At 31.4% G+C, this 12,921-nt stretch overlaps 2 pseudogenes; both read right to left on the bottom strand.

The window, feature by feature from the left end:
* Positions 1–929: 929 nt before the first annotated feature.
* On the bottom strand, positions 930–4,465 carry LOC147523028 (armadillo repeat-containing protein LFR pseudogene; annotated as a pseudogene).
* Positions 4,466–6,452: 1,987 nt separating this feature from the next.
* The window catches only part of LOC147523029 (glutamate--cysteine ligase, chloroplastic-like), a 32,076-nt pseudogene continuing 25,607 nt past the window's right edge, over positions 6,453–12,921 (bottom strand).

Raw genomic sequence — 12,921 nt, forward strand, 5'->3', positions numbered from 1 at the left:
TGATGATTTACCGCTAAATCACCATAAATCTAATAAAACTATTATACAAGCTAGATCGAGTTTAAAATAATTTTATTTGAAAATTACAGATTAATATTCTAAACCACAAAGTGAATAGACTATCTCAATTTGATCCCTTAGTTTCCAAGTACTTATGCACCATAATCGCTGTTCATTAACGTATTCGGGTTTATTTTCAATAAAAATATATTTTGATTTAAAATTTGCCGCTAAATCACCATAAATCTAAGAAAACTATTATACAAGCTAGATCGAGTTTAATATAATTCTATTTGAAAATTATGGATTAATATCCTAAACCACAAAGTGAATAGGCTATCTCAATTTGATCCCTTAGTTTCCAAGTACTTATGCATTATAATCATTTGCTCATTAACGATATTTCGGGTTTATTTTTAATAAAAATATATTTCGATTCGAAAATTTGCCGCTAAATGACCATAAATATAATAAAACTATTATACAAGATAGATCGAGTTTAAGATAATTCTATTTGAAAATTACGGATTAATATCCTAAACCACAAAGTGATGAGGCTATCTCAATTTGATCTCTTAATTAGTTTCCAAGTACTTATGCACCATAATCGTTGGTCATTAATGTATTTCGGTTTATTTTCAATAAAAATATATTCTGATTCAAAAATGTGTGTGAGACATTTTGTAAAGCATTTTCAGCCCACAAAATATTTAATAGATCCCGGGCGTATGTCCGGGTCCAAAATCTAGTATATATATATATATATATATACAGCCCCGCTCTTAAGCGGACTCAACTTAAACACCGAAATATCGAAATACGAAATATACTTACGAAGGGTTTAAAAAAAAACCCAAACTCCACTCCTATTCTCTCTCTCTCTTATTCTCTCACCCATATCTTCATTCGTGATTCTCTCTACTCCTATTCTCTCTCAGTATTATCGCAAATCTCACTCTCTCTCCTATTCTCTCTCAGTATTATCGCGACTCTCTCCCTAAGAATGCCACTAAGATCTTCTCTGCCCGCTTCTTGAGTCTTTGAGCTTAACCGATATTGATGGTATTCTTTTCCCTAATCTGTTGGGTGTATTTGTTCTTTGTATCTCTGATTAATAGGAGAATACAGTTTTCTAGATAACCTGTATTTGCAATTGTTCTATTTTCCGACTTGCTAGATGTAATTGTTGGATGTAATTCAAAGGTTTATGTTTAATGAGTATTGATTAGTACTAAGCTATGCTTCTTCCTTATTTTGTGCAAAACAAGAATTGTGGTTTTGCTGGTCTATTGATGAATGAAATGCAAGAGTACAAGAAAGATTCTGTGCTGAAATGAACGTGAAAATGAGCATATGGTGTAATTCTGCATCTGGTAGCAGATGGCAGCCCTTTCCCTATTCTGTTGGCTGTACCTCTGACATTTTTTTTTTTAAACAACACAAAAGAGTGAGAGCCAATCTTATACACCATCATGTATCAAGTAGTATAGAGTAGAGTTTATAATGAAAAACAAATGTTGATCAAACAGAATATATTGGCTACAAAAGGATAACATGTTGAAACAAAGGTACAACTGCTATAAATACCTTTTTCAATATTTTACATGCAAGAGTGATAGTCGCCCTCTAGAACAATCTAAATCAGACGCCTACACCCCAAATGCCATGAGCCGCACCCACTTTGTTGTTAGGTCTAGATGTCAATTCATATAAAATCCTAGCAAAGTTGTCTGAATATTTTCCATCGGAAAAGAGGATCTCTGCAAAGGCATTTTCAAAAGCTAGAAGAAGAGCTCTATTTTGTGGCTCTGAGACCAGGCTCTCCAGTATCATTGCTGCTTTCCTGCAGACTTTAGGTACAGGATGAGGAGCCTTAATCACTTTCAGAAGCCGGTCGACTGCCCATCGCTCACTTGCAAGCTTCAGCCTGCAATCCATACTGACTTCTGAAAGGTTATAAAGTGCTCCAACAGCTGCGGCTTGCGTATCTATTGCTGGTAGACTCAAGAGATCAACTAAGCGCTTATATATTTGTTGGGCAAAAGGCAATAGAAATGGTTCATTGTCAGGATTTATTATTAAGTGACCAAGCAATTCAGCAGCTGCACAGTGCCAGGCCTTGACAGAGGATCCTGGAATCCCCATGATAGCTTGGACTGCATGTTTCTCATTTAATTTGATATATGACGGCTTGGAAGAGCTGAAGATCCTGAGGTCCAGCAGTGGTGCTAAATTCACAATTGTCTCAAGAGCATTTGTTACAAGCTCCTCATCCTCAGTGGAATGATCTTCTATGCATTGGAACACGATTTCTAAGCAATGTCGATGCTGAGCCATAATAATCTCATTTTCCAGCATAAAAGAGAAGTTATGAATGATATTTGAAGCAGCAACAGCACACTGCTGCTTTTCTGCTCGGCCTTTTTCGTCTAGATTAAACAAGACATCTTCATCGAACCACCATTTAGAGGGATGATGGTTTATTGAGTTTTTACGTCCTAAGCTCGCGGTACTAGATGCGGATGGTGCTAAGCCATGGTGAAGCTGCGCTTCATCTTGATCTAATGCCTCGTACTCACTTCCGAACCCAAAAACAACAGAGTTCGCACCTAACAATCTCACCCTAGGAGTTCTTTTAAGCTCGTTCGGAAGAGCTATGTCACGCCAATCATCTACAATTTGAAGAACTGCATCCAGCAAACCAGGTATTTTAGCAAGAGGGATAGCATCTCTTCTCACTTCTTCTTTCTTTTTGAAAGAAAGCAATGTGAGTGTGTTCAATGCCCATGTCAACTCACTTTTCAGTCCACTCTGAAGTGCACACAAGAACGATTCTTTTGTTATTTTGATCAGATAAGGAGTTATGAATTTGAAGTGAAGGACCAAGTAACAGACTAGCTGGAGCTATTGCATCTGCTCCCGAACCAGAACCACCTGATGCATTATTCAGGTTACCACTTCCTATTGGACATCCTCTTTTCCCTGGATGTGCTGATGCTGACCCACTTCCTGCTCCGCCTACCTTGCTCTGCTCCCTCTTCTGCATCTCTCTCTCTCTCTCTTGTTATCTGACAAATTTGTTAGTTAACCTGTATTGGTTATTTCTAGTTTTTGACATGTTGGATGTAACTCAAAGTATTGAATTCAGTACTGAAAATAGTATCATGCAATGCTTTCTTATTTGGTGCCACTGAAAAAGCAAAAAGTACAACTGAAGTATACAGATAATTCCAATCAAACACATGATTAATATGATACATATGCAACCAAATGGGTGCTACATTTCTCGTTCATATGCATTATTAACTACCTTCTTTCCTCGCGACATTGCTCTGGATTTCATCTGGTAACAATTTGTTTTTCAAATGTGTGTACTGCTCTAAACATGAAGAGGAGACTGCATCATAACTATGCTTCTCAATGTGAAGAAGTAACAATGCTTTGGCAACACCACCTTAAAGGCGAACTGCGGCATGTCAGGCCAAGCGAGCAAGCATGTGTCTTTATTACCATTGCCTTCTGATACAATCACAACATATTCAGAATGAACCAGAGAAGGATGATCCACACTCTACTGAATTCCTGATCTCACAACCCAAATTTTTGTTCGGGTATGAGAATAGGCCTTGTAGAAAATTGAAAACTGTTTCCTCCTTAACCCCATCAACTCCCATAGTTTATCACTGTTCTTGAAACACTTCTCTTTCCATCTAATTTTAAGGAACTTCAAAGACTGAAACGAGTATAAAGCTTCCTCCAAACTCAACTCATACTGTTGTGTATCTTCGTTGGTCGTGATGTCGATAATGGCACAACCAAAACACGCTCAGTTGAGTAGATCAACCTGCTCACTTTAAGAAGTTCAGCATGACCCGTGAGCAAGCCACACCTACCATCTTTAAAGATGAGGAAACCAGGGAGAGATTCTGACGCGTTGAAAAGTTGTTAAAATGAGGAAAGCTTTGGACACGATGAATAAACATAAGAAGACTTCCCGACCCAAAAAAAAAACAATGTATGTCAAAGAGGAACCCTCAATAATACAAATAAAAGTGGACAACTCATAACTCATTAGTTAACATATATCTAAAATCAATAGAAAGACGGATGGAGAAAAGAAGCAGATACTTATTGCTTCTCAAATAAAAATAACGCAACAGGAATTATGCTTCCAGAATGACCAGTGAAATACTCTAACATTCAGATCCTACATTGAAAAATTTCTCATTGACTAGAAAAGAAAATGTAATAGAACTTTCTTCAAAATCCTTACTCGGTTCATATCTACTACTATATATTTCTCGTGAGATTGCTCTGGATTCCACCTAGCAATCATTAGTTCCTCAACAAAGTAATGCTCAAACAAGAACATGAGATTGAATCAAAAGCACTAATCCTGATGTGAAAAACCAACACTATTCCCCGTGAGAGAGAGAAAGAGAGTACCAGGAGGGAGGGAAATAGTCGTGGTAAGTTTGGACTTTGGAAAGAAAGAGAAAGAGCGAGTCATGAGAAAACCCTTCGTAAGAGTATATTTCGTATTTTGAAATTTCCGTGTTTAAGTTGAGTCCGCTTACGTACATCCACTTAATGACATCCTTATTGTACATCCTATCAAAAAATGCATTTCAACAATGAATTAGTGGCTGATTTTTTGTAGATATATTATACCCACCATGGATTATATCTCTACAAAAAATTAGCTCAATCCAATATGTGGAACTTTGTCAAAAATAGTGTTTTAAGTTTGCAATTTTATCTAACGGTCTAGAAATAATTTTAAGTTTGACAAGGCTAGAAATATTGGATTGAGCTAATTTTTTGTAGAGATATAATCCATGAAGAGTAGATTATATCTACAAAAAATCATACAATAATTCATTGTTGAAATGCATTTTTTGATAGGATGTACAATAAGGATGTCACAGTTAGGATGTCACCCTAGCCAAACCGATATATATATATATATATATATATATATATATATATATATATATATATATATATATATATATATATATATATATATATATATATATATATATATATATATATATATAGGGCAGCTAGGTAGACAGCCAAATTTTCAACAGCATCCAAACAACAAAATTTCGGCCGTTGGATATTCTTAGAGATCTAAATATAATCAACACATTGAAATATCAAATAATCTTACGAAGGGTTTTCTCTCTCCTATTTCTCTCTCCAATTTCCTCCAAATCCAAACCAACACCTCCAAATTCAACACCTCCAACACAAAATCAAACAACGAATCTGGCAAGTGCGGTGCTTCTCCATTGGTGGCGTCAAGTTCTGTGTCATGGAGCGTGACTGTCTTCTTGTCATGGTCAATACTATACCATAGTTTATACCACACCCCTCTACAAGATGAGTTAAATGCTAATAATTTGTGGATATGATCTACTAACCATTGATAACATCTCCACAAAAATTCGTCTCATTTAGAAATCTCTAACCTAGTTAAAAATCGTTCTCAAATTTGATTTTTTTAAACGGCTCAGATTTTACGATTTTGCAATCATCTTTTGACATAGTTAAACATTATCAAATCAGTTGAATTTTAGTAGATGTGATCTTCATGGTTAGTTGAACATATCTACAAAAAATTAGATTATAATTCACGTTGTACGTAAAGTTGTGGTGGTATAAACTATAGTATAAAAAGTGTGGTAAACGGAACCTGCTCATATATATACATATACACTTATTTTAGAACCATAGTTATATACATATACACTTATTTTAGAGGGGGTAAATTGACACTAAAAAACATATACACAGGCTGGATCTTAGAAGTACATACTTATTTTAAGTTAAAATAAGTATACTTAAAATAAGTATGTAAGTAAAATCTCGCCTAGAAAATGAATTCAAACCTAATTTTTTTGTGGATATCATCTACTCACCATCAACATTATCTCTACAAAATTTCGACTCATTTGGAAATCTCTAACTTAGGCAAAAGATGATTGCAAAAATACTATTTTCTGGACCGTTAGATTTCTTTTTAAAGATGATAATAATTTTTAGCTAGGTTATAGGTTTCCAAATGAGCTCAAATTTTGTGGAGATGATCTTTATGGTATGTAGGTAATACCCACAAAACATTAGAGTTGAATTCATTTTCTAGGTGATGTTTTACTTACGTACTTATTTTAAAATAAATACTTTATATATATATATATATATATAAGGGGTAAATTGACACTAAAAAACATATCCAAACTTATTTGTGGGCATCCTATCCATTGATATATTCTATATAACATATATATGGGTTTTTTTTAATAATGTTATATTTGAATGCATATAGATAGTTAAACAACACTTCACCCCACATAATATAGTGCATTGTACACAAGATTCAATACATAAAGTGCTTCACTTCATAACCAACTGCAAATAAAGTTACTCCCTAAACGTACTTCACATCAATAACGCAGCTCTTCGAAAATTGGATTCACACATTGGCCCATTTGCCATTGTATGCTGCAGAAGCTTTTCTACGGGGTTTATACATGTTGTAACAACTTCAGCTAATGCATTTAAGTATCGAGTTTCATTGTAGCCTCTTCTTTGCAAACCATCCATCGACATCTTTAAAACGTCTTCTGCAACATGTCTTAGGAGCCCATTCCGAAAGGGTGTTTGGAGACCCATTTTTGGTACCCCTCAACATTTGTCTCTCTGTTGAGGTCCAATCAGCTGTCATATCCAACACACTTTGTAGAGAAACATCGTCGTATAACAACCCAATCCAAAATGTTGGTAATGCATATAAGGTCCTACAAGGCCCTACATCAGCACCCCTCATCTCCAAATATCTCCTCAGCCTGACCTCAGTATAAATTGTATGTATGGTAGGTGATTCTCCCAATCACCAAGTGTAGGTGTTACTCCTAGAGCAACAGGAAGTTTTCCTTCCAGAAAATCATGGAATGACAACCCTGTACAATCCGTGTACTTGTTATTACGACAAACAAAATACATATGAATATCAAGAGCATAGTCCACATACTGCTCAAACTTGAAAGATTCATAAAAAACAAAAGGAAGCATTCCAATGCGGCAACTGTCCGTGGCACTCCACATATAGCTCCTCATGCTCAGGTAACCGTTTGGTTTTCCTTCAGTAAAGGGTGAATTTGCAAACAATGTTGTGGCCATAGGCTGTAAAGAGAGACTAGCACGTAACTTCCTCACTATATCAGATTTAGAATTGAAGTCCAGATTAACTTGAATAGTGCATGTCATACTCCGAATTTCGACAAAATCGGAAAAACAATTTTTGTTATCGACTCTTCGATTTTCGAGGTGTGAAAACACAACCAATTAACTATCTAAAAACCGATCATCCGTTTAATTATTTCAATAATTTGAAACCAATACAAATTTTAAAATCAACAAAAATCATCTTCATTACAAAAATTTACAAATATGATTAAATAACTCCTCAATTATAATTACAACAAAAACAACTTTTATCTCGACTCTATTACACCTTATTACAGTAAAAACCAATCAACAATATTTCTTGAAACGTTAATGCCAGCCACATGCAACAATAAACCTTCTTCAACACTAGTCCTGTCAAGACTTATCGACTATGTTCATTTTATGAACACACCCGATAAGCAAACATGCAAATCGGGTCAGTATTATAAACAATGCTGGTAAGAGTAGCCGTAAAATACAAATCATATTTATACATATATGCACACAATCAATAAAGCAGTTAGTTCCTCCACAGAGATGTCTTAACTTCTAACTAATATTACAACACCCATACATACAATAATTTAAGGCAGGTAGTTCCTCTACTGAGGCGCTTTAGCTACCAATCCAATAATGTCAAGGTAGTTAGTTCCTCTATCGAGGCGCCTTTCCACTACATCTAATTAATAAAAATAATAAAAGTCAAGACTTGCTTTGTACTTACACTAGCGTATGTCGTATGCCCGTATCACAGAATGGGTCATACTTACATAAATAATTAATTCAACCCACCCTTCTACAAGACCATTGTGAGTACACATAAATTACAATAAAACAAAAATACATCATATACACAATTATAACCATTCCATCAAACCAATGAGAACAACTCCACGACAAATTTCACAACCATAGTCAATCATTTATAATTGTTAATAACTTACACTTTGACATATTATAATAATTATTGTTTAGAGTTTCTTCAAGTGTCCCTAGAATCACGTCGTCTCTATGTTTTACCTAGTTTTCCTAGCTACTACAATCGCTACCCAACGCCGAACATGCACATCCGCATGCCTCCCCTCACAAAATGGACCACTCTGTACGTAATTACCCTAAGCGGGATGTCGCATACCAGATAATCCCCACACAGACGCCATTATGTGAGTAATGCCACTATTCGGCATAAAATATCGCGCGTCTCGTTTTGAATTTGCGAACGAGATAATCAAGCCAATATCTGGCTAGGATTGCCCTACACAAGGGTCAATCAACATTTCATACGCCCTACACAAGGGCCAATCACATATCACATATGCCCTACAGAAGGGTCAATCACATGAGTTGTGGTAGCTAGGTTCTAGGATTTTCGTTACATAATTTATTCAGGTATAATACATTTGTATCTCATAACCATTTCACTCTATCATGTGCCAAATAAATTATTGCACTAAGCCACAATATTTGAAAATATCACAATTCATCTCATAAGAATTTTCATTCTTTCACGTGCCAATTAAATTATCGCACGACGCCACAATATTTATAAATATCACAATACATCTCATAACAAATTTCATTCTTTCACGTACCAAATAAATTATTGCACTAAACCACAATATATGAAAATATCACAATACATCTTATTTTCATTCTTTCACGTGCCAAATAAAATATACTGCACTAAACCACAATCCCTTTGGAAATATCCACAAATACTATAATACCTCATAGTAGCATCTCACATATATAATAATGAAGCGTTTGCATTTATTTTTCAAAAATATTGCATTTAATAGATATCATAACATATCATATTGCTTAATAGAACAACAATTACAACATACCATATAATGTCACAACTACTTTAAACATACTACATACCATTTTTATAGCATTTTAGAAATGTCATGTTACCCCGAAATCATATGTATATTTTGATTCACATTAAAATGATTTCTAGTTAATTTATCCAAACACCATTTAAACATCAAACACGTGTTAACAATAAATAAATTTCCCATTACAACATTTTCAATTTGTTACGTATATCACATTCTAACAAAATCAATAAGTAATTATACTCATACGAAACCAACACTTAATACATATATTGTAATTTATCCGAAAATCTTTAATTTATTCATGTCACTATTCAAATGAAACAACCACCAAAAATTGTATGTTAGAACTCCTAATATATACAACTTAAAAATAACGGCTAATCACTAGGCATGCATTTTTTTTCTTTTTCTTTTTATCTCTTTTTCATTATACAACGTTAGTAAGTACTATGAACTAATTAAATTCATTCAAATATATGTAAAATGATATTGATATCTATCATTTCGTAACTACTATACGTACACTAATATTTTACATTCCAAGTACCAATTCATTTTATAAATATCAACCCGCTATATTCATATTTTATTTTAATTAATTGAATACAATAGAAAGACAACAACCAAAATAATTAGAATAATCATTTATAAGCGAGGTCTAATCACTAATACAATTTTAATCATTTTCTTTGATTTATTTTATGTTATTCAACTTTAATATGTACTTTGCAATATTAAATTTGATTCATGCAAATAAAATGTGAACCATTATGATTAGAACAACCGTTTCAAGACTATTAATCATACACTAATATTTAACATTCCAAAATACACAACATATATTTCTTTGTTTTCTAATTAATTGAATGTAATATATAGGAATCAACAACTAAATAATTGAAAATGACTAATTAGTGAGGTGTACTCATCTTTTCTTCTAGTGAAAGAACAATTAGAAAAGGAACGTCATTCTACGTACGATTCAAGCAATAAAAATACCCCACATAGATCCAAGAAAATCTTTATAAATACTAAGCAACAAAAAACACTAAGCATAGAAATACTTAATTTCTTCATTCTTTCTTCTTCACATTCTTTTTTCTTATTCTTTTTAATCTTCTTTTGTTTTCTTCTTCTTTCTTTTAGATCTAAAACAACTCAAGACATTTTCATATTTACAAATTCTCTACCCATTTTCTCTTTCAATAAAAACATTTCTCTCTCCACAAATTATAGACATTTTCTTTCTAATCAAAGTCTTTCCATATTTTCTCCCATAGATTACGAAATAATTCTCTTCATATTTTTTTATTAATAAAATCTCTACACATTATTTTAAAACTTAAAAACTTTCCTATTAAATTATTTTCAAACCAGACAAACTATTTTTCTTTTTATTTTTTTTAAAAAGTCAAAAATAAACTTAAGACATAGTCAATAATATATTAAATTTTGCGAAATAATTAATTTTGAACATTAATAAAAATAAAGGTGTTACAATTATACACATCTCAAAAGAATCTTGTCCCGAGATTCGGAAGTAAGGTAAGCTATACGAACAAGTAATGTTAATTATTAAATTAGAACGTACTAAAAAATGTATAGAGATTAAACTTAAGCAAGATAATATTGATATTAATTATTTTTTTAAAACATTTCCAAAATATATATCTTCATGTCGTAACAAAATCTATTATATATAGTTTAATTGCATGTGTACATCAAAACAAATTATTACTTTCACTTAAACACAAGATAACTATATCATTTCTCTTTAGCATGCAGTTTCTTGACACGTAGCAAACTCTACGAAAAATAATACTTTACTTAAACTAATCAATAATGTCGGGTAAGTTCATCCCTGCATAAAATATTAGAGAGTTTTTCATTATCATGCACAAAAAAAATTAGTGTCGTAACACACTTAAAACAAAAGGTTACTCATGTCATTGAAACTACAATAAAAAAAAAAATCTCAACGTATTAATTATGCGTACTCCCGTATCATATGAATCAGTTCGAAAGGGAAACATCTAATTAAAAATACAAACAATAATATTAATCAATAACATTCACAACTCTAAATATCAATGTATCATTATCAATAACACATAAATATTCTGCAACATGGTATCTTTTTTTTTCTTTATGTTCATACTATCAACAAAATGCATGAAAATACTCTTATCCAACTTTACATCAATTTCTTCTCATGAATATATCAAAATTTATTTTATTTTACTAGTAAACTATTTTTTTTTTCTTTCTAAACAAACAAATCAAGTTTCTCTTATTATCATGGATGACAATCTAATTAAGCAACATACATACTACGTATTTCATAAGAAAATTTAAACAACAAAACACATATAATTATTAGTTTCATTCATGACAACTAATTATGATAAACCATGAGACTAAACGTGGTGAAAGAAAATATCGGCACACCAACACACTTTAAGTAAACAAGAATAAAATTAATTAGTTGGCAAAAGTAGTTATAGATAACAAATGAATTATACTAACTATCATGCATGTGAAATCTATTGAAATATCACAAAATAGTAACAACCTCAAAGAATAAAACTTTATATTTACTTTAGTCATGTTATCAGAAACCCTTTTATTTCGTTATTTTATTGTATCTACAAATGTTATTTTTTTGCATTGTCAAACAAAATATTAAGGAACTCTAACTAAAGTTTATACAACTATGATTCATCAATATGAGAGAAAGATAAACAATCAAACATATAATACTCTTATTTAAGCAAGAAAAATGAATCATTTAAAACTATATAAATTTAAAATATTAAATTTAAAACGACCATCGAATCTTAATTCATGCATGCAACTGGATCAAATATAACACGTATTCTAAAAATAATTTTTCATATCCATCTATCAAAATTATATAGACTAAAACAAAACAATTAAGAATAAATACTAAACGTTTATTGTTTTATTGTTATTATTATTATTATTAATTATTTTTAACATTGAATAGGTTCAAAAATTAATCTTCATATACAATGACAATTAAAATAAGACTGACTATCGTATAACACAAATTTTAAAAGTTGTAGGATAAACCTACTTTTAATATGTCACCAATAATAGGTTATATTGGCATGAACTGAGTCCAATATAATATTTATGATAAAAAAAAAACAATTAAGGCATATATTTAAGAATACTTGTAGATGCATAAATCAATGTGAAACTAATTTTAACAATACTAATCAATCATGTCATAATTTATAGGCACAAAAAATACTTATAAGACAAAATAAAAAAAATTGTTTGCTGTTGAAATAAGATCATTATTATATTAAGACATCTTCTACATACATAAATCCCAATATAGTTTAAGATTAACAATTATCGCAATTATTTTTATTAATCATAATAATGTGACATTAGGAAAACAACTTTACATATGTCCCATTAGTGAAACAATATTAACACATCATATACACATGGTACTAGTTCATCTACATACAATAATATAAGAAAGCGTGTATATATATATATATATATATATATATATATATATATATATATATATATATATATATAAACAATATTCCCATTAGTGAAACAATATTAACACATCATATACACATGGTACTAGTTCATCTACATACAATAATATAAGAAAGCGTGTATATATATATTACATATGTCCCATTAGTGAAACAATATTAACACATCATATACACATGGTACTAGTTCATCTACATACAATAATATAAGAAATATATATATATATATATATATATATATATATATATATATATATATATATATATATATATATATATATATATATATATATATA

The sequence above is a fragment of the Coptis chinensis genome, chromosome 1 (assembly GCF_015680905.1).
Source record: "Coptis chinensis isolate HL-2020 chromosome 1, ASM1568090v1, whole genome shotgun sequence".
Lineage (NCBI taxonomy): Eukaryota > Viridiplantae > Streptophyta > Magnoliopsida > Ranunculales > Ranunculaceae > Coptis > Coptis chinensis.